This window comes from Triticum dicoccoides, chromosome 1B (genome assembly GCF_002162155.2).
Source record: "Triticum dicoccoides isolate Atlit2015 ecotype Zavitan chromosome 1B, WEW_v2.0, whole genome shotgun sequence".
In the NCBI taxonomy this organism is placed as follows: domain Eukaryota; kingdom Viridiplantae; phylum Streptophyta; class Magnoliopsida; order Poales; family Poaceae; genus Triticum; species Triticum dicoccoides.
In genome coordinates this window covers 16,489,361-16,513,589 of record NC_041381.1, presented here as the reverse complement: position 1 = coordinate 16,513,589, position 24,229 = coordinate 16,489,361, and the positions used below count along the sequence as shown (strand labels likewise).

Below are 24,229 nucleotides of genomic sequence, written 5' to 3'. Positions count from 1 at the left end.
CGGGGGGCAGACCAATGTATGTCCAGCAGGTGTCACGGGACACCAGGTAATTCTATGATAATCACGTACATATCGCCCATATATTCTATGTGACATCCATAAACCTTAAAATTTATGGATGGATACAGGCTACGGCGTATTCGCAACTCATATAACGGACCATGCAGCTATAGTGACGCAGATTTTTTGCGTGGTAAAAGGAGTTTATTCAATGTTCATAAAGTTACAATCGAGAAGCACAAGTTCCTCAATAGATGGGAGACTGTTGTTAAGTTACACTCCCATGATGCATTCCGTGCGGCTATAGTTTGTCAGACGATTTTCTACTATGTATGTCCAAACACCAAGTCATCTGCTCAATGGCCGGCACCATCTCAGAGAGGGAGAGGAGACCAAGGTCTCACCTGAACCGGGGAAATAGATGGTGAGGTCCACAAAATTCATCCTTTCGAGCAATGATGAGATCTTGGCCGGCATCCTTTGCCACCACAATGACCACCATATGATGGATTGTCCTTGAGCCCGTCTCTAGCAACTTCAAGGTAGATTGGCCAACCTTGAGACAACATGAAGAGCAAAGTGGTCGGTGCTCAACTCAGACTCGACGTTACCACCATGCTGGTTAGTGAAATCAACTTATATAATCATAATAGACCCAGATCGCGACCAACTACAGTAGCATGATGTCATGTTATTAACTAACTACTGAGCATCTTTCCCAGCGAACAAAGGTTAGAACATTGTGACTTACACATGCAAACTAATCAGTTCCTGACTACCACAAATAGAAAACTAATTCAATATAAATAAGTTATAACACATATAACTGATTATAATTGATACAAATACTTATAATCTTAACTTGTATCCATTTCAGGTATTTGATAGGGCTACGAATTTGTATGAGCAGTATCCCTAGTTGGTTGAACAGGCAAATCTGATCCTAAAGAAATGTAAATGACTTCCGCTTGCAATAGTGAGTTTAGTAGCCATTGGCTGCTTTTTGGCAGACTAACCAAAATTTGCGGTAGAATGGAGGAAACTGAATGACCATATCAGTGCCAAGGCAACCTTGCCAAACTGAATGGATTCCAGGGGCTCAATGCCCGCCATAGTCTGGAGAAGCTGAAGCTACGGAGCTTTAGGATAAAATAGGAGTGTTTTAATCCATGCATGGAAGGTATTATACGAATGACTGACCTATTATATTTCTAATATCTTAAGTTTCTTTTCTTAAAAAAAATCATAAGCAAGGTCTTGTTGGTTTACGTCCTGAGCTGCGTCTGAATTAGTTGCTTCTTTGTGTTTATCCCGACTGTCTACTACAATAAGTTGTGCCCGACTCTGACGATGGAGGGGCGATGACGGCGGCGCGCCTTCGGCTCGCTTCAGTGCTTGTAGTCGTCGCTAGGTGGTCGATGTAATTTTTATTATTTTTGGTATTCGTTGTACTGCCATGATTGAAGATGAATAGAACGAAAGATTTCCCGCAAAAAAAATAGTTGGTGTGCTTCCTTCTTGCAGTACTCTGATGAAGTAGAAATATGTTTTTCCTTTATTTCCAGCGCTGGCTGTTGCTGGCGTAGCGGTAGACAAGGAGGAGAAGGAGAAGTGTGTAAGAGGTGGGCTGAGCCCAGTGGGTAGCTTTGGGCCGCATGTGGCCCAAGCGTTGCCGTGTGCGTGTATGGTCCTCATTGGACACAACAGCGAGTATAACGCTCAGGAAAATCCCATCCCCTTCCCTACCTCATCTCGTCTCATACCTCTCCTCTCCCTAAATCCTTCCATGTGCGATTTATCTAGCCCGGTCGGTTGTCACAATTGATATTTAGAGCCTTCAATCTCATTGAGAATTTCTTCGCACCACGGCATCCCTTCTCCCTTGACCAGATCGGTAACATCCACCACCGAAGGTGCGATTCCACTCCAGTGAGATCGCACAAAATCCTATGTGGGGTTCGATCCGCTCTAGGTGGTTCACACGGCGCCCTCCAAGCCTTCAGCACAGATGTTGTAGCTCCCAACCTCCGCGAGCACTTTCTCCAGATTCGCCGAGGAGAAAGTGCTCGCGGACAAGCGGGCAGAGGCACAGACTGCTTTCAACAACTAGGTGACCCACGAGGTGCGGAGCCTGGCAAAACAGATCGGACTCACTCAGGGCGACGTTGACAACGACGACAGCGTGTGCAAGGTCGTGTCCACATCGGCGTCGTTGGCTCCATCCACAGGTTCACAAGTTGAAGACCTGTCGGCGGTGGTGCTCCAAACCCCTGCGACGCAGGTTGGGCGTCAGCCACCAACACCACCGCTTGATCCGGGCGCCACGCCAGCTCCAAGCTCTCTGCGCATACCGCAAACCGCCACGGGCTTCGTTTCGTAAGCGCCTCTCCCCAGCGACGGTCCGCCACTGCTCGCCAGGCCAGACAAAGCCCTCGCATTTCCAGGACGCGTACCATAGCCAGTGTTGCGCGAGGAGTACTCCATCAGGCCGCCCAAGCATCATTTCCCGTGCTTCGATGAAGACACACCACACGTATGGTTGGATCGTTGCTTGGAGTATATTGAACTCTACCGTGTGCCTCCACACAACTGGGTAGCCACGACAACACTCTACGTCAACGGCCATGCTGCTCTCTGGCTGCGGGCGTTCCGTCAGACTCATGGTGAGCTCAACTGGGACGTGTTTCGTCAGGCAGTTGTTGAAGAATTCGGCCCCGAAGAGTTCGAGACACTGATGCACAAGTTACTGCAACATTTTTAATGGCAATAAACATTTTTTCACATACAATTTACATTTTTATGTATACACCATGAACATTTTTTAATACAGAATTAACTTTTTTAAATATATGTTTTTTGATGTGTAGTATTATTTATCATATGTTGTAGTTTTTTCGTACACACCAGGAACATTTTTTAAATACAGAATTAACTTTTTTAAATATATGTTTTTTGATGTGTAGTATTATTTATCATATGTTGTAGTTTTTTTGTATACAGTAGGAACATTTGCTTATGCACATTTAACTTTTTTAAAATAAATTATCAGTATTTTTTCATAAACAATGTATTAGTATTGTATCGTATGCATGACAAACATTCTTCTATACACATTCATTTTTTCTTAAAATGCTTGCTAATTATTTTTCAATGCTTTAGTAACATTTCTAAATACATGTTTAACTTTTTTCGTACACATTATATATTTTTATATACATGAGAAACATTTTCTCTAAGAACATTTAACATTGTTCAAATGCTTGGTTAACACTATTTTTCAGATTGTCTGTACGTCTATATATATATATATATATATATATATATATATATATATATATATAGAATATTTCTAAGTATGAACAGATATAAAAAACAAAAACAAAAAGGTGGGAAAAAAAGAAAAAAAGGAGCGCTTCAAGGTCTGCGGCCTTCTGCGCGCTGGGCCGGCCAACTGTTGCGCCCGCTTCAGGCATATTTCACGCCCATGACCACTGTCATGTCGCTATAGTCTAGTCTCTCTAACAACCAAAAGTCGGCGGCAAAGGTGTCTTTGATATTTGCTTGTGCGGAGACCCGCTCCCAACAGGCTCCCACCTCCCACCCCTGAAACCCTCACCGTCCCGCCTTCCCCCGCCCGTCTCCAGCAGGATCCGGCCGCCCTCGCCGGCGCGCGGCCCGGATCCGCCCCCTTCCCCGCCCTTCCTTCCCCGCCCCTCCTTCCGCCCTCACGCCGACCCCCCGGGAGGCGGTCGGGGTGGCCCCAACACCTCTGCTCTCTGCTTCGCCCCCTCATCCTCTCCCTTGTCGTCGCCGGCGGGCGCCTCTGGCTTCAGCTCGGGGTGCCGGCGGCGGTAGGACCTCCTCTCCTCGCGCGCGCGTCCTCCTGGCCCGGGGCAGGGGGGCGGCTGCGGTGTCGCTCGGGTTGGCAGCGGTCCGGTGACCGGCGGCGGACCTGGTGGCGGCGGTGTGGCTTGGTGGCGCGTTCCCGGCTTAGATCTGGGCCTTGCGGGCCCCATCTAGGTCTTAGCAGGTCGGTCCCTGATGTGGCTTTGTTGTCTTCTGCGTGGTGAGGCAGAGCTGCAGCTTGGACAGGGGCGGCAACGCCGACGGCATGCCGACTGCAGCGCGAAGGCGGGAACTTTATGGGTCTTGGAGATCCCATCCGGGCCTATGCAGCCACGGGCCTGGTATGTTCCTGCTATTGCTCCGGTCAGCTACCGTCTTTGACGGTGGAGGTGGGGCCCTCCCCCGTGCCGACGGTGCTGCTGCCCTAGTCCCAGCTCCTCTTCTTCATCGTGCAGGCCTTGCTTTTCACGGTGCTGTGGTGAGACAGTGTAGGAAACTTCGTGACCGGGTTGGCGCAGGGTGGGGGTCTGTTTGGGGGCGAGCTCCGGAGTGCCTGAGGTGAAGGTTGGGATCGGGAGAAATCCCTGTTGGCTTGGCTGACACCGACGTAGTGGCGCATGAGGGTGCCGCCGGACCTTCTTGGAGGGCGTTGGGGCTACCCTTCCTCTCTCTCCTCACCACGTACCCAGGGGAAACCCTTGGCAGCAGCATCGTCATCATCGCCTCCCTTCTTGCAGGTGTTGATTGGTACCGGTACTTCGGAGGCTTGGAGCTTGATGGGCGATCTCCGGTGTGCAGCGGCCAGGAGGCTTCTTCGTTTTTTTGTCGATCCGCCGTTGTCGGCATTTGTTTCTCTTGTATTTTTCTCTTTCATTTCATTTGGGCGTGACTGTGCTGCTTCCGTCCAGCATCTAATGTTGGTTGTCACGGTTGGTTGCTTTGTATACAAAGCATGAGAAAACCCTTTTTTCGGGAAAAAAAGTCGCTATTGTAAAGAATAAAAAAAATAAACTGCCATGTCGGTACAGATCTGGGCTGACTCGGCCCAAATCAGCCGCCGTTCTCATTTCTCCCCCTCCGCCCAAGGCCGCCGCTCCACCGCATGGAGCTGGCCGGCGGAGCCCGCCCCGCCACGATTCTGTGTGCCCGGTGGGGCGCCAGGATGCGACGGACGCGACCCGTCTGCGTACCCGCCGCCGTTGCAGGACGATGAAATCGGCTTATTCTTCCTCGGCTCCTCCTCGCCCCGTTCCCAGCGCGCGGTGAGCCCTTCGCCAGTCCCCGTACGATAAATTTCGCATATCCACGCTGTAGCATTTCTTGTCTGTCACAATAGCAGTCGCATTATTATAATTCTATAGTATCAGATAAGCAATTTAAGCAATTTAGTACCAGATGAAGATGCAGTTTTTGATTTGACGAACAACCCCCAAAGTAAGCAATTTACGTTTTGTTTGAGCCTATTCCCACCCTAATGTATTGTGCGTGCCCATCCCATTCCCAGGTGGGAGATAAGATACTGCCCAGCAACACCCTGCGGCACCACCACGCAAACTAACTTCACCGACCCCGGGCAGCAAAGCACGAACGCTCGATCAGGACTCTGGCTTTTTTTCCCCTGGCTCCCGCTAGGGTTCCCCTGCTTCCTCTGGCGGCGCTCCCGACAGAGTCCATCTTCCCATCGATCCAGGTCGCCCCTTGCGTGGAGATTGTAGATCGAAGGTGCTAGCGTGTACCGGCGATTCAATGGCGACAGAGAACCCAGCAGGAGGGGTTCCAGGTAGCAGCGGGGAGGGCCACGGCAGTGGATCCGCCCCAAATCTTGAGGACAGGTTTAGCGGGTTGAATCTCCATGGTGAAGAAGAAGAGGAACTAGACCTATCAGGTGAAGTGGAAGGGCTGATTCAGGAGACTCGCTGGATAGGAATCTTTAGGGTTCATACACAGAAGCCCTTCAGTCATGCTGCCTTGTTTAAGGCGATGCGCAATGCGTGGGCTTCTGCCCAAGGAGTGACGTTTAAGCCAGTGGAACCCAACCTGTTTCTTGCCCAATTCATGTGCCTAGGCGACTGGAACCGAGTGATGGGAGGCGGTCCCTGGGTTTTCCGCAACGCGGCTGTTGTGATTGAAGAGTATGATGGTATATCCGATGTCAGAGATTACAAGCTGGATAGGATCCCAGTCTGGGCCAGAATTATGGGGATTCCTGAAGGTCTGATGAAGAACACGGCTTTGGCAGAAAAGATTGCTCGAAAAGTTGGGATTCCACCCATAAAAGTTGTAGTGAATGAGGGGCGTCTGAATCCTGCGAGATACTTGCGTGCTCGTGTCTTTCTGATGTTGAATACTCCGCTGGTTCGGTTCGTCCCCTTGACTCTCAAAGAGAAGAAGTATGCTGTTGAGTATGAGAAGCTCCCTGATTTTTGTGACTTTTGTGGTTTGATTGGGCACATCGTGACTGAATGTGGTGATGGGATCCACAGGCCCGAAGAGTGTGAGTGGGGTGAATGGCTCCTAGTAAACTTTGATAACTCAGGCGACCGTGGAGGAACTGGTAGGGGTTTTGTCCGGGGTGGAGCTGCTCCAGGAAGGGGAGGAGGCTTTGGAAGAGGTAGAGGTGCAGCAGGTGATCCGAGCCCGCAGGAAAACATGGACTTGGATTTAGGGGAGATCCCTGAACGCCCTGCTCGTGCAATTGTTCCTATTGCTAGGAAACGACTTATTGGACAAGACGGTACAATCAATGATGGGAGGGTGCAGGCCTCGGCATCCCCTCCAGGTTTTGTATTTGATAAAGTGAGCTTATTAGAGAATATAGCCACAGAACCTATTGACAAGAATCTGATGAGCACCCCGCAGAAGATACATGATCAGAAAAGGCATAGATCAGAGCTTAGTGAAACAAACAATGAGCCACCGGCGACCTCCCGTGAGGAGGATCGCCGGACGCAATGAAAATCATATGCTGGAACTGCCGCGGTTTGGCCAGCACCGCGGCGGAGAGGGCGCTTCTGGACATCCAGAAGCAATGGGGGCCGGGTGTGTTTTTCTTGTCCGAAACACATTTGAACACAGCAAGGGCAAAGAAACTGTTGAAGAAACTGAGGATGGACCATCTTGAGGTGGTTGAAAGTGTTGGCGCTAGTGGCGGCCTAATCTTGTTTTGGCGGAACCCAAATGCGATTGAAGTGGTGGCAAAAACCAAGAACTTTATTGATGTAATGGTGGGCTCGCTGCCAGAAGAGCGATGGCGTTTTACCGGGTTCTACGGAGAACCTAGATGGGAGGACAAGCATCTGTCGTGGACGTACCTGCGCGGCCTGCATACTCACTATAATGCACCTTGGGTTGTCGCGGGAGACTTCAACGAAATTCTTTATTCGCATGAGAAGGAAGGAGGAGCCCCGCGGCCGACACGCATGATGCAGGACTTCCATGATGCATTGGTTGACTGCGAGTTGGAGGATATGGGAGCGGTGGGTGATCAGTTTACATGGCGCCGGAGACGGCTGCGTCAACGACTTGACAAAGTGGTCTGCAATGGGAGCTTGTATGGTCTGTTCCCGAATGCATTTGTGACCAACGCAGCACATATTAAGTCTGACCATAGGCCTCTTGTGTTGAACCTAGAAGGAGAGGTAGATGTGGACAGTCAACAGCGTAATACCTCAAAGCAGTTTGAGGCAAGTTGGCTCAAAGAAGATGATGTCACGAAGAAGGTAACTGAGGCGTGGGAAAATTCTGCAGGCCTGCGATCATTAGCAGACCGCACCGCATCAGTGCATGCAGACTTACACATTTGGGATAGGGAGGTTCTTAAATCCCCCCAGCGTCGGCTTAAGAAGCTAAAGGAGGAGCTGTATTCTTTGCGGTTAGGGCCACTCACTGATGAGTCGGCAGATCGGCAAAGGGAGTTGCTTATTGAAATTGAAGAAACAATGGAGAAGGAGGAAATATATTGGATACAGCGCAGTAGGGCGAACTGGTTGAAAAATGGTGACCGTAACACCAACTTCTTCAATAACTTTGCGACGGCGAGAAAGAAAAGAAACTTTATTCGTCGATTGATGGATGTAAATGGTGCATGGCGAGAAGATAACGAAGAAATGAGAGGTTTAATTGATACATATTTTCGGAGCTTGTTCACATCTGAAGTCATAGAACCGAAAGTTGAAGTCTTCAATAAAGTCAAAACGAAAGTTACTCCGTACATGAATGAGGCCTTGCTGGCACCATATACTGCTGAGGAAGTGAAGCGCGCATTGTTTAGCATTGGAGATATTAAAGCTCCAGGCCCAGACGGGTTGCATGCTATTTTTTATAAAAAAAATTGGCATCTTGTTGGGATGATCTTGTGAGGGAGGTGCTCCAAGCGGTTAATAGTGGGGTGATCCCCGAGGGATGGAACACCACCACTATCGTTCTAATCCCATAAGTGGACACGCCTGAAACTGTTTCCCAATTCAGGCCCATAAGTCTATGTAATGTTGTCTACAGGGTCATTGGAAAGATGTTGGCAGCGCGCTTGAAAGTATTTCTTCCAGAGATAATTAGTGAAAACCAAAGTGCGTTTGTTCCTGGCCGCATCATAACTGATAATGTCATTGTTGCATATGAGTGTCTTCACAGCATGAAGAAGAAGAAAGGGAAGGTTGGTTCATGTGGAGTCAAACTTGACATGCACAAAGCATATGACCGTGTTGAGTGGGTTTTTCTGAAGGCTATCTTGATCAAGTTTGGATTCGATGTGAGATGGGTTCAACTTATTATGGCTTGTGTGTCTTCTGTTGAATATAAGGTGAGATTCAACTCAAATGAAACCAACCCGTTCAGCCCAAGTAGAGGCCTTAGGCAAGGGGATCCTCTATCCCCTTACCTATTTTTGTTATGTGTTGAAGGCCTCTCTGCTCTAATCGCACATGAGGAGGAAGTGGGCAATCTCAATGGGGTCAAGGTTTGTCGTGATTCACCTACGATATCTCACTTATTATTTGCTGATGATTCACTTATCTTGATGAGGGCGGATGCAGCCGACGCCACGTCACTGAAGACTATTCTGGATGATTATTGTTCTGCTTCAGGACAGATGGTTAGTGCTGCTAAATCATATATTTTTTTCAGCCCCAATACTGATGTTGATGCTAAGGTGGAGGTGTGCCAATTTTTGGATATTATGACGGAGTCCCTCTCTGACAAATATTTGGGGCTGCCGTCAATTATCGAGGTTGATAGGGTGGATTGTTTTAAACATCTCATAGAGAGAATTCAGCAAATTGTTAACAGGTGGAAGGAAAGGACACTATCCTATGGCGGCAAAGAGGCTTTGATAAAGGCGGTGGCTCAACCTATCCCAACATATGCGATGAGCGTGTTCAAATTCCCAAAAAAAAATTGTAAGGGAATCACTGACGCAATTTCGCACTATTGGTGGGGTGACGGAGAAGATCAACGCAAAATGCATTGGTTCGCATGATGGAAGATGTGTGTCCCAAAGAATAGAGGTGGCATGGGCTTTCGAGACATTCATTGCTTTAATCTTGCGATGCTCGCGAAATAGTGCTGGCGACTTATTGATCAGTTTGATTCTTTGTGTGCAAGAGTACTAAGATCAAAGTACTACCCAAGTGGTGACATTCTAAATTGTGAATTGAAGAAGGGATCTTCTTATGCTTGGCAAAGTATATGGGCGGGTATCCAGACCTTTAAGAAGGGATGCATTTGGAGAGTGGGAAGTGGTCACAAAATTAATATCTGGGAGGACAGTTGGATTCCTTCTAGCTGTTCAAGAAAGATCATAACTTTTCGAGGTAATTGTGTCCTGACTAGAGTCCATGAGTTAATTGACCCGGTGTCAGGTGCATGGGATGAAGCTCTTGTGCGTGAAATTTTCTGGCCCGTTGATGCCGATCGCATACTCCAGATCCCCATTTACCAGGATGACACTGAAGACTTCGTGGCGTGGCACCTCACCAAGTCAGGAATTTTCAGTGTAAAATCAGCTTATTACCGACAGTGGGAAGATAATTACATTGACTCCAATCCCGGTCCAATGTACGGAGGAGGATCAGCTCAGCATCCGGTTTGGGCAAAGCTGTGGAGTTTGAAAGTCCCAAGCAAAGTTAAAATCTTTTTATGGAGATGCCTTCACAATGCTGTACCTTGTATGGGTGTTTTGGCTAACCGACATATTGCAACATCCGGCCAATGCCCGATCTGCAAGTTACACGCGGAAGATGTATCACATATGTTGTTCAGTTGTGGTAGAGCGAAGGAGATTTGGTTGCAACTCGGGTTACTGGAAAGAATAAACGCCTCATGCACTGATGGAAAATCTGGCGCTGAAGTTCTGGATGCCTTGTTATGCGACAAAGCTAACCAGGAACAATATATTGATGTGGTCCAAATTCCAGAGATGGTTGCCGTGACAGGCTGGTACTTGTGATGGCAACGATGTCTGATCGTTAGGAATGAGGAAGTTCAGTCCCCATCCCGAACTAGCAGTGCCATACAAGCAGTGGCCCTGAACTTTGTACGGGCTGCCGAAAAGCCAAGTGTGACGCCAAGATTAAACAGATGGAAAAGACCATTGTCATTGCACTTAATGTTGATGCCTCATTTTCGGAAGATGACCACTCAGGAGCGTGTGGGGCAATTGTCCGTGACAACCATGGTCTGTTTGTATGCGCATCCATTGCAAGACTTGAACATGTCCCTGACATAGTTTCAGCGGAAGCTGCGGCCCTCATGGAAGGTCTAAAGCTCTCACTGAATATAGGCTGCAACTCTATTTTCATCCAAATGGACAATTTGGTGGTGGTGGACGCATTAAACCAGAACACTGGACACTCAATGGTCGCAACACCAATTTTAGATGAATGTCGAAGTTTACTCCAGGAATTCGGGAAGGTCCTTATTGAACATTGTAATAGAGAGTCGAATATGGTAGCTCATGTGCTAGCGCAATGGGGGCGTGTTGATCCACCATTTGTTTGGTGGGACGCACCGCCCGACTTTATATCTACCTTTTTAGTTGATGATGTAACTTTTATTTGAGAAAATAAGCTAGCCATGAAGGCCTTCCCGTCAAAAAAAAAAACTAACTTCACCGACCCTCGAGCCTTGTTAGTTGTTGCATGCCACATGCCTCCCTCCCTGCTAAACTGAAGTTTATTACTCCAATAGTACTAGCGATTGTTCAGTTTATCATACACTAGACAACCTGCAGACAGGACAAAGAGTGGTTCAAATTACTGAATCAGATCATAACTAAAAGCAGGCCATCATGGTGGGCAGAGAGCCGGCTCATCGACCCTAGCAACATTTCAGCCTTTGACTCATCGGTCACATGCACGCACGCACGCCTCCGGTCTGAATAACCGATGCAACTTTATGCTCGATCCACGCCGTGTGGCCAAACTAATTAGCCGTTGCTGCTTTTGAGTGTTTGTGGTCTCAGTTCTATCACAACTTTAGTTGGGGTGCACATGCGGAGAGCCATATATAGGAATCACACGAGATTCTTGGCCGATCCAAAATGACTCTTCTCATTTTCAGAGGGCTATTACCATCTGGAATAAAAGGTTTCCAGCGTCCTTAGCTACCTTTGTTTTATTGGCCATGTTTGTCTCGATGGAGATATGAAAACTGAAGAAAACTGTTTTTCCTGTAGTTCCAGCTCCGGCTGCCGGATGCTGAAAAGGTGAGGTGTCAAAACACTTAATCTGCTTTATCCCTCAAACAAAAGAGAAGGAAAGAAAGGAAGTGCTTTGCTGTATGGTGCACTGTTCCATTTGCTTTGCAGTATCAATTAATCATTGTAGTATTTCAGTTCGTGGTGGCCACTTGTTCTGGATTCTCGTAGACGATACAGTTTTGGTTATTTAGGTCTATAGTGTTGAACATCCGTGTCCTGATAATTAGTAGCACACCATGCACTTGACATGGATGCATCTGTACTGCTTCCGGCCTCTAATGTGTATATTTTCTCTTTCTAAGAAATTGTAGTCTGGCAAAGTTAACAGTCTGCTGTCTGGGAATCTACCACACTGCTAAACACAACATATACATATTGGCAAGTTGGAAATGGCACACATATAGATGTACTGATGATTTGAATATGTTACTATGCTTAGTTGGAGACATCTTGAAGTGTGATGCATGGTACGTATGCTACGCAACTGGCCGGTTGTTCTTACTTTTAAGAGATAATGGTGTGTTGTCCAAAGAAAACTGACCTACATGCATATTTAAAGAAACAAATGAACTGATAATGAATCATCGAATAGCTCAGTTAATGAAAGTAGATGAATAATTCCGGCGATGAGGTTTGAGCTAGCTCTTAACTCTAGTTTAGCTATTTTATCCGATTTATAGTTACTGAAAGAACATATTGTTCCTTTTAGATGTTGGATAAAGTCTGAGTAACCCTTGATTAGATATCCTCAGCTTTTTGACAAATGAGAGTTGCAATTATTAATTGCGTGTGGATAAATGGATTTCAAAAACACTAGTATTGTGCTATATAGGTACTCCATTTCAATTTCTGCGTCAGTAGCAATTCCAAAATAAACAACAACAGGAAAACTCAATTATTTTGCTGCACAAATAAATGCTGGTACGGTGCATCAGATAGGATGTGCCTCAAATTTGGTGAATTCAAGTCTTTGCTTGTATGGGCAATGTTCTGGTAAATTAATCTTTCATGTGATTTGCGTCGGGACCATTAAAATTACGCTACCACTTAATTAGGTCAGTGCAGCAAACAAACGCATTACAAAATCTGTGATGTTGTGAAACGAGGACTGAGGAGTCATGTGGAATCTCCCCTTTTTCAATGATATTTACATGGTTTCCCGGATTAGTTGAGGCATCTCTATATGGGCTCACTTGATGGAAAGGTAAAATAAATGTTTAGTCAAAACTTCAGTTAGTGTCACCTGTTCATCAGTGAAAAATGTTAGTTTTGCTCCATAGATTGTGGCCACACCTGGCGTTGTATATATTGCAATCCAGCTTTTTAAACAAGATTTAGCCCATTTTTTCTTGTGGCTAACTATTTCCTTTCATTTCTCGTAGCTATTTTCCAGGTGTAGATTACAAAATAAGTTAGCACATCACAGATATGCAGTCACAAACAGAGCCTATCTGCTCATGTCACTTCCTTTCAAATTATTTTATTTTGAGCTGGTTTAACCCCATGTCAAGCACTTTGAACAACGGTTTAATTGCATGGACAGTGATTTTATCTCCGAGCCGCCCTTTTCACTCTTAGCTAACTTAGGGTCAATTTTCTAACTCGTTTTCATATGAAAAAATATAGCCAGGAAAGCAGAAAAAAATGGTTGAATAGAAAAATAGGCTGTTGGTGGCAAGAGATAGATCGTCATAATCACCTCAGTGCCGAACCCGACCTCAAAGTGACAACATATCTCATAATTAATGCTTGTTGTGAAAACTATGTCTCAGCTATAGGTCAAACATAATGTGTGCGGGATACTATCTGCCTCATGTGTTGCTAGTAGAGGTTTTCCCAACAACTGATTTATGCTGTTACTAGTCTTACCAAGATGGTATTGTAACCGATAATGTGGCGGGGCCTGGTAACTGCTAATAATAGTACAAAGTCTGAGAAGATTCATGTCATTTATAGTTGTTTTTCTCCTGGAAAGGACTTGGTCCTTGCCTTCTTATCCATTGTGGATGAAAACTTCTTATTTGATTCTCTACTGCAAATTACTGAGGCCTTTCATGTGCAGCACATTATTATCTTCCAATTGGTTGTCTGTAATTTGTGACACTGGTTAGTCTACTTTGTGTTCGTATCATCTGTTCGGTGTCGTCACAGCTAGCAGACTACTATTTTCATTCATAGCATACTGCATTTTACCAAAGTTTAAACTAAAGGTTGTTTGTTCGCCCCAGCAAGTGATAGTTGAGCTTGGAGCAATAGCTCCTCCTTTATGTGGGGACATGTGATTTGTCTCTAGACCAATGTTTTAAATAGCCAGCTATAGCTCCGCTATAGCCTTTTCAGCAAGATGCCGCTAAATGGTCGCCTTCAGAAATATCCCGATATAGCCCGCTATAACTCCGCTATAGTTGTTTTTGGAGGCCCGCCGCTATTTTCCATAGCCCGCTATTTAAAACATTGCTGTAGACTAACAAAAGTTTTATGATTTTTCAGCATTATGGAGGTGTCCTTGTTCTCAGCATAACTAGTACTCATCATCATGTGTGCCCTTCATACAAAGATATATGTCAACTTGCTCAACCAGCATCTGTTTCTTAGTCCATGCTGTTGGCTTCATGATTAGTATATAACATATGTACAGTAGGCAGTGTAAACGAGGTGGGTTACTGTTACCCACACAATGGTATGCAACAGCCCAAGTATTATTTAGGTTATCTGTACTTACAACGGGAACACAAAAATATTCAGCGACTGGTTGGTTCTTGTGCCAATGTCTTCTCCTTGGGTTCCATTAAGAATTATGTCCTCTGCTCACCCAGAATCCTAACTCCTAAGAGACAACTGGCACCTGTGAGAAGGCATGCACCTGTTCCGATCTTGCAAAAGCAGTCGATTCTGAGCTTTGAATAATTTGCCCATAACCTGCTTCGTAGTTGAGCTTCATCATGAGGTTTATAGAAATTTCAGATAACTTAAGAAGCTATCACCACTTAAAGATTCAGTTAGTTGGGCAGTGTAGACTGATTATGCAAGGCCATATCACAAACCTTCATCAGCTGAGTATGAAATACAGTCCTTAGTTTTTACTTTATACTTGGTGCAAGACATCCCATATGGTCCCAAGCAAAGATGCAATTTCAAATGCATCTCTATCTCTGGCCTCGATGTATTCAAGGGGTGCACATGCCATAGTTGGATTGCTTCAACTGAACTTTAATTATTAGGGGTTGCACTGCATCTAGCACAACTGGGAGCTTGGCGATGTCACTTGCGACTGTGATCTTGCAGCCAAGCAAGCTCCTCCTTTTAGACCACCATCCCTAGCTTCTGCATCTACTTGCGCCCAGCATTTGCACTACTGCCTCCAACCACCACAACCATTACACACAAACCAAACATCAGTGCCATGGAGGCCACTGCCCTGAGCGTTGGCAAGTCCGTGCTGAATGGAGCGATTAGATACGCCACATCCGCCCTGGCGGAGGAGGTGGCTCTGCAGCTCGGAGTCCGGCGTGACCAGGTATTCATCACCAATGAGCTCGAGATGATGCAGGCTTTCCTTGAGTCCGCTCATGACGAGGGAGATGGCAACAGGGTGGTCAAGGTCTGGGTGAAGCAAGTCCGCGACGTGGCCTATGACGTCGAGGACACACTCCAGGAGTTTGCCGTGCGCCTCGAGAAGCAGTCTTGGTGGCGTATCCGTCGCAACCTACTCGACCGTCGCTGTGTGGCAAAGCAGATGAAGGAGCTCAGAGCCAATGTAGAGGATGTCAGCCAGAGGAACATGCGCTACAACCTCATCAAGGGCTCTGGATCCAAGGCCGCCATGGCTGTAGAGCAGTCTAGCATTTCTTCTACAGCACTGTTTGGCATCGATGAAGCAAGGCATGCGGTGAAGCAGGAGATATCAAAGGTAGATCTTTTTCAGCTGATCAACGGGAAGGAGAATGACCTTAGGGTAATTGCAGTGTGGGGAACAAGTGCTGATCTCGGGCAAACTTCCATCACCAGGACGATGTATGAGGATCCAGATATTAAAAGCAAGTTCTCGTGCCGAGCTTGGGTCAGAGTGATTCATCCTTTTAATCCAAAAGACTTTGTTCAGAGTTTGGTGCAGCAATTTCATGCAGCCGTAGGGGTTGATGCTCTGTTGAAAATGGAGAAGACGTTGCAAGAGTTGGCTGAAGAGTTTAATGGACATGTGAACAGTAAAAGATAGCTGATTGTTCTTTACGACCTGTCCACTGTTGAGGAGTGGGATCTGATTAAAAGGTGCTTCCCAGACAAGACTATGGGGAGCAGGATCATAGTGTCCACAGGTCAAGTTGAAGTTGCAAGATTATGTGCAGGGCGAGAAAGCATAGTATCAGTACTTAGGTGCATGTCTGCTGATCAGAGTATTTATGCTTTCCACAAGAAGGTAATATTCAAGTTCCACCTCCTGCTGTACGTTTAGATCAACCTATTTGATTTTGGTGTTTCGTACTTATTCATTTAATATACAGGTCTAGTTTACTTTTGGTGCTTTGCTAGCTAGTTGAATGCACGATGGATAGCTTGATTGGACGACTCAAAACACGAGCGAACAAAAAGACTTTGTGCTTGTTTTTCACGAGCTTTTGTAAAGTTCTGGTTTACAAACTTGTGTACTAAAGCAAAGCCCACTATATAAGTAGTATCTGAATCTCAGGACTGAGTTCCCCTCTCCCCCTCCCGGTCGCTCCCTCGAGCAACGCGGAGGGTTAATCCTAACTGCCGGCCCTACCCCCTCCTCCTCCCCTCCCCCCTCGTCGCCGCCGGCCTGCGTTGACGGGCGAAGCCCGGTCAGCGTCGGTGGCGGCGGGCCCTTTCTTCCGCTGTGCACTGGTGGCCGACGCGGGTCGGTCTCGTTGGGGGCGGCGCAGCGCTAGCAGAGGGCGCAGTGGCATGGTGGCGGGCATGATGCTTCGCGGCGACGTGATGGCTTTGGTGGTGTCCAACGCGAGTTGCGGCTGGAGTGGTGGCGGTTGTCACTGTCGTGAAGCGGGTCATCCCTTCTTCGGCGGGATGGCACGGATGCTGACGAGCGCCGCTCCCGGCTGTGTGGGCGTTGGATCTATGAGGGGCGTGGGCTAGCTCCGGGGGCTTCCCCGTTGGCCCTTGGAGCGGTTCTGAAGATGGTGGTGCCTCCGTCGAGTTTCTTCCTACCTCGCCGGCAGGCGATGCTGACATCTCTTTGGTCGGATCCAGTGGTTGTTGGGGCTGAGGGTCTGGTAGGGATGGATTATGGGAAACCCTTGGCTGGTTGCGGCGATCATGATGTTGGCAGCGCCTCGGCGTCGTTCTCCTTGAGGAGGCATACTGATCTTTCCCTCGCCCTCTCCTTCCCGTCTCAGTTGAAAACCCAGAGTCTCTAGATTGGGTGGTGATGGTGCCCCAACGTCATTTTTTCTTTTTGAAGACTCCACCTTGGGACGGCGGAGTGGTGGTCGAGGCTTCGGCGTGGGTGGTGGGCTGTCGGTTATCTTCAAAGGTGCTCATGCCCGGCTGCGTGCGGTTGAAGTTGGTGCCTGCATGCAGCGATGTTGATGTTGGGTTGTGCCGTTGCGTGGTGCGGTGCCTGTGCTTGTAGGCCTCTCCCCGGCAACCAATTGGTCCTGGCCATGCGATCTCAGGAGTAAGCGACTGTGCCTGTCGACGACGTAGTGTCCTCTGATCGAGAACTAGAGGGATGGGGGCCCTCTTTGGCGGTTGAGAAGGATGGCGGACCGGCAATGGCTTGCCTCATGTGAATTGACGGAGCATGGCAATCCTCCTGCAGCGGGCTACTACCTCGTCTTAGCTGCGTCGTCTGCTGGCTCTAGTTTGCCGAGGGCCTTGATGATCATGCTTGCACTTGGTGCATTCGATGCTTCTTTGTGGCTCTTTTGACATCATGTATCTTCGCCGTTTATGTTTCTTTGTTTTTCTCTTTTGTTGCTTGGCTTGTTGAACTTGTGCGGTGGTTGCCTTATAATATAAAGCAGGAGGAACCCTTTTACGTCATATAAGTAGTATCTAGTGACTGAGAAAATCAAAATTATAAGTTAAGCCTTTCGCAAACAAAATGCACACTCCCATTTCAATACTAATGTGTGTATATACCTGCATGTGTTTTCTTGAATTTATTTTGTATTTTAAGTTGTGGTTTCTTCAGGAAATGGTAGGAAAATATTTTAATTAGGGTTCAAATGGGAAAGTTGCATTTTAACTATTCAGCAAATTTTAATAATCTACATATTTAGAATTATTTTACATTCATTCATATAATAGGGTTCTCAACATGGATGAACATTTCTCGCTTGTGCATAGGTCTCTCAAGATGGAACAGGTTTAGAGTCAAGCTGTGACGCCCCCGATTCAATCGTACACTATTCATGCACGCAAATGTGTACGATCAAGATCAGGGACTCACGGGAAGATATCACAACACAACTCTACAAATAAAATAAGTCATACAAGCATCATAATACAAGCCAGGGGCCTCGAGGGCTCGAATACAAGTGCTCGACCATAGACGAGTCAGCGGAAGCAACAATATCTGAGTACAGACATAAGTTAAACAAGTTTGCCTTAAGAAGGCTAGCACAAACTGGGATACAGATCGAAAGAGGCGCAGGCCTCCTGCCTGGGATCCTCCTAACTACTCCTGGTCGTCGTCAGCGGGCTGCACGTAGTAGTAGGCACCTCCGGTGTAGTAGGGGTCGTCGTCGATGGTGGCGTCTGGCTCCTGGACTCCAGTATCTGGTCGCGACAACCAGAACGAAAGAAAGGGGGAAAAGGGGGGAGAAAGCAACCGTGAGTACTCATCCAAAGTACTCGCAAGCAAGGAACTACACTACATATGCATGGGTATATGTGTAAAGGAGGCCATATCAGTGGACTGAACTGCAGAATGCCAGAATAAGAGGGGGATAGCTAGTCTTATCGAAGACTACGCTTCTGGTCACCTTCGTCTTGCAACAGGCAGAAGAGGGTAGGTCGAAGTCCTCCAAGTAGCATCTCCAAGTAGCATAATCCTACCCGGCGATCCCCTCCTCATATCCCTGAGGGAGAGCGACCACCGGTTGTATCTGGCACTTGGAAGGGTGTGTTTTATTAAGTATCCGGTTCTAGTTGTCATAAGGTCAAGGTACAACTCCAAGTCGTCCTGTTACCGAAGATCACGGCTATTCGAATAGATTAACTTCCCTGCAGGGGTGCACCACATAACCCAACACGCTCGATCCCATTTGGCCGGACACACTTTCCTGGGTCATGCCCGGCCTCGGAAGATCAACACGTCGCAGCCCCACCTAGGCAAAACAGAGAGGTCAACACGCCGGTCTAAACCTAAGCGCACAGGGGTCTGGGCCCATCGCCCATAGCACACCTGCACGTTGCGTGGGCGGCCGGAAGCAGAACTAGCCCCCTTAATACAAGAGCAGGCTTACGTTCCAATCCGGCGCGCGCCGCTCCGTCGCTGACGTCTGAAGTGCTTCGGCTGATACCACGACGTCGGGATACCCATAACTACTCCCACGTAGATGGTTAGTGCGTATAGGCTCGTAGCCAGACTCAGATCAAATACCAAGATCTCGTTAAGCGTGTTAAGTATCCGCGAATGCCGAACAGGGCCAGGCCCACCTGTCTCCTAGGTGGTCTCAACCTGCCCTGTCGCTCCGCCACAAAGTAACAGTCGAGGGCCGTCGAGAACCCAGGCCCACCTCTACCGGGATGGAGCCACCTGTCCTTTCAGCCCCCTCGTCAGAATCACTTGCGGGTACTCAATGAGCTGACCCGACTTTAGTCACCATCTGTATAGTATGTATGTATGTATAGTATATACCCGTGATCACCTCCCAAGTGATCACGGCCCGATAGTATAGCAAGGCAGACTGACAAGAATGTAGGGTCAATGATGATAAACTAGCATCCTATACTAAGCATTTAGGATTGCAGGTAAGGTATCAACAGATGTAGCGACAATGTCAGGCTATGCATCAGAATAGGATTAACGAAAGCAGTAACATGCTACACTACTCTAATGCAAGCAGTATAGAGGAGAATAGGCGATATCTGGTGATCAAAGGGGGGGCTTGCCTGGTTGCTCTGGCAAGAGAGAGGGGTCGTCAACTCCGTAGTCGAACTGGTCAGCAGCAGCGTCGGTCTCGTAGTCTACCGGAGAGAAGAGGGGGAAGAAATAATGAATACAGAGCAAACAAAGCATCACAAAGTATAACAAGGCAATACGCGGTGTTCGGTGTGCCCTAACGCGGTAGTAGGTGATACCGGTGAAGGGGGGAAAACATCCGGGAAAGTATTCCCGGTGTTTCGTGTTTTCGGGCAGAGGAGCCGGAGGGGGAAAGTTGCGGGTTCGATAGGTTAGAGGGGTGTGGCGGACGAACGGACTGCGTATCCGGAATCGTCTCGTCGTTCTGAGCAACTTTCATGTTGAAAATATTTTAATCCGAGTTACGGATTAAAAGATACGATTTTTAAAAGATTTTAACAATTTTGGAATTTAATTATTTATTTAATTAATCCAAAAAAATGTATTTATGACGTCAGCATGATGTCATGCTGACGTCAGCAGTCAACAGGGGTTGACTGAGTCAACCCTGACATGTGGGTCCAGTGGGACCCACCTGTCATTCTCTATTTAAATTAATTAGGGTTTAGGTTAATCTAATTACAGTTTAATTAAACTAATTAGTTAATTAGGTTAATCTAATTATGATTAATTAACTTAATTAATTCCTTAATCAATTAATTAATTTAATTATTATTTATTTATTTAATAAACATTATTATTATTTCTTTTCTTCTTCTTTTTTTTATTCTATTTCTTTTCAGTTTTCTTTTATTTTTGTTTTATAAAATATAAAAGTTGTATCTTAAATAGTAGCACTAATTATACCTCTGCCACAAAAAGGTTTAACCCCCAAATAATATAGTTTAGTATTTTATAAAATACCAACACATTTATTTATTTGTTTTACCGACAGTTTTAATTAATTGAATGCATTTAGACATTTTATAAAAATGTGGTTCCTCCACCAACATTACTTATGAATTATTTGTTACATTTAGAACATTTTAGTTTTGACTTTTGAAAACTTTAACTGTTTGACTTGATTTTAAATTTGAATTCAAACCGTTTTTGAACCATCGCAAGAGTAATAACAGTAACCGAGGGGACGTGGCATCATTAGCGTGGAATTACTGTAGCATGATTACCCGGGCGTCACAATTCTCCTCCACTACAAGAAATCTCGTCCCGAGATTTAAGCGGTGGAGTAAGGGGCGAAGGTGTTGGTAGCGAAAAACCTAACGAGTCTTCTCGGTCTTGGCTTCCCTTTCGAAGAAGTTGATCCCTTTCGTTGATGTCTTCATTTCACTGCTTCAAGTCACCATGATCAATTCGTCATCCTTTCTTCGGGATCTCCATCGTACTTACGAATAGGTAAGGGGCAGCTCTACAACGATAGGATGTTACAAGGGAAAATCTTCTGGGGGTTTCCCAAGTATGAACATATGAGTATCTCTCGAGTTGAACAAATGAAACACATCGAGAGCAAAGTAAGACGGTGCAATAAGAAGTTTCAAGCGGATAGGCAATCGTTCATTGCCTGCAACAGAGTGTGAATGGGGTTCAGAGCAACGGGAATAAGTATTGTGTCCGATACCAGAATTGATCAACAGGCAAGTGGCCCGTGAATTACATACAAAGTCAAGCACGAGGAATAACGCTGACAACAGGGTGTACAGGAGAGTCAGGTTTCGATCCTGTGGAACGGTGGGTTATGGGCCCACCATGTGGGTTAAAAGTAGGAAGGCGCTAATATTTGCACGGTCAAGATAATAAGGTATGTCAGAGGATAGCCTGTCGGTTTTGTTGTCAACAATGTCGGTACCAAGGGCGAGGGACGAAGAGAACCATTTCCCTGCTCGTTGAACGAGGCGGACCATTAGGCAAAGTTCTCGTCCATCGGTGGCTACCGAAATGTCATCAACAATAGTAACAGGTCGTTGCTGACAGAATTGTACACCGAGGAGTTTACATAAGCAGTAGAATATTGCTGCTTAGATCATATAGGTCACAAGAAAGGTTCAAACAGACCCATGGAAAGGAAAATGTGATCATTAGGTTAAACAGAACAATGGAAAGGAAAAATGTGTTTAAACACATATTTCGGGGGTATATCCTTCCCAAGGATAAGCAGAGCATGATATCCATGACAGGATATAATGTAGAAAACCCTTTAGGTAAGGGGGGAGAAATTTCATGACATTACCCATACAACGGGGTTCGGATAATTGAGCAAGAAACATTTAGCATTGGGCTTCGGATGTTCTTGTTGAAAATCAGAGTATCGCAGACATGCTTCGAGATAGCATTGACATGGCCTTCAGGTGAAGATCAGACTTTGGAATCACGAAGGATCCATCTGGAATAACTTGTAGAATCAGTATTACAATTCCCACATGGATGAATGGATAACCCTGCTGAAAAGGAATCTATAATGATAGGTCCTCCAGCCGGGGGGGGGGGTGCTAGGCATGACATCATGTTACCGGGTCATCAAAGGATCAACATCATAACTCTTGGAAAGTTGTCCCCTCCATCATATCTGACCGAGATTCATATCCAATTGGTGCCATGATACCTCAGACTCAAGGGGTCCGAGAGGAAAAGGTGCAACACAAATCGACGAAATGACATTGCAAGATTCTCGGGAAATGAACTATGGGGGCGGGTTTCTGAAGCAATAGTTCATCATTAAACCAAGGAGGGGATGAGGAGGTGGCTGATGGGCTCAGCGACAATTTACCGAGAATTCCAAATGGATGGATTTCCACGATAATGTGAACAAGAGGATGACATTTGTTAGATCAAATGATATAATGGGACATGCTCGAGGAAAACATACATAATTAAACATTGGTTGAACGGTGCACCTGAAATATGGGTTAGGTTGCACGGCCGATGTTAGAATGGTGATTCAATTATCGAAAGACTTAGAATGAACTATCGCCCATTCACTTCAAAGCAATAGGGTTGCTAGAAGTTTTGAATTCACACGTCATAGCTCCATTGTCGGTATTCCGGTTGAAAACAATACGGGGACCAAGGAATGAACGAAGATAGCAAGAAGTATTAAGATATCAAGAATTATTAAGAGGTGGTGAAATTCTCACCACATTCTTGACAAAAAGTGATGGTAATACTTCCGAGGTAAGGAACATCAACTGCTGGGTAGCAGTGATCTCAAGGTTTACATAAAATGCGAACAAGTTGTGTTGAACGGAAGGCAATAAAGTGGTCGATGAGAACAGGAATCATCGAGGGGCAAGGATGGTATTACCCATCATGAATTCAATTGAATTCCTGGAAGAGCTCATAAGGTTGATGATGATCACGACACAATTGTCGAGAGATTTCATGCAGATGTAGTCAATCAGCGACGACATCAAGTCAAAGGAATGATGAAGCAAGAGGTTATTGGAACCACAGTTACGACACAAACTCGAACTCAAGCTTGTTGTTTAAGGTGAAAGGGTATGACGAGGAAAAATCGACGTAAGGTTAGTTCATCGTCGAAAATTGGTGCTCCGAGAATAAGGACCAGGTAGCACCGTTAGAATTGTCACGACAATGATATAGCCAAACAGGCTAGGAATGACTTGAAGGATTAATAAATTTGTAAGCAGTGATGGGTTCAAATACTTGTTGAATCGCAATGCGAACTCGATTCAGTTATCGGTGTCTTTGAGTGTATAATAACTCAGAGCCCGTGAAAAATTGGAATCAGTGGAAAGGTAGCACTTGATGAAGAACTCATAAGAAGTTATGCAGTTCCATGATAATCTTGAGATACCAGGGGGTAATACTCGACACAAGATCAAAGTAAAGATTGGACGGGTGTATTAATCCATAGAAGACAATTGTTTTAACTTGTCCGAGAAATGGAATCAAGGAAGAACAATCATGGTCGGAACCACGGTTGTAAGGGATCAATTCACAGATACCATATGTTAGTTATCAAGGAAATAGTTATTATTACAAGAAGCTTCCATGATAGGATATACATCGCGTCCATGGGCATGAACACAAGGTTCGAGGTCGACTCTCACTTCCCCAATGCACAACCTTTCATTCACTTTTCGCGTTCAATGAAGTTGTAGTGTTGAAATTTTATCTGGCAAAATATCAGAAGAGTACGACTCGTGAAAACTTTCGAGCCCACACATATTAAGGAAGGCATAGGTTCAACCCATCGGGGCATCTTAGAATCATATACCAGAATCTTTAGAAGTAATTAACTCAAGCTCGAAGACATAGCATGGTTGAGAAAGCAGACGATACAATTTACCAAAGGCATTATGTATCAGAGAAAAGGCTCATAAGGTTATTGAATATGAAGGGCGTTGTCAGATAAAATCCAACAAAGGATCTGGTGGTCCACAAGGGATCTGACGTGAGCATCGGTACTCAACTAGAGGAAGCAAATTATAGAAACAACTGACTAACTCAATTGTCAAATGCAAAGGAATTATGATTTCCAAATCAAGGGATCAGAAGCAATGCTCTGATTAGGGGTGGATAAGTTGAATAGCCTTAGGGTACAATCAAAGACAATTGGATTGGTCGAGAACCAATTCCAGTTAAAAGGATGGCAGCTCAGCCGGAAA

At 46.0% G+C, this 24,229-nt stretch overlaps 1 pseudogene; it reads left to right on the top strand.

Moving 5' to 3' along the window:
• Positions 1–14,882: 14,882 nt before the first annotated feature.
• Positions 14,883–24,229, top strand: part of LOC119299654 — a 16,911-nt pseudogene continuing 7,564 nt past the window's right edge.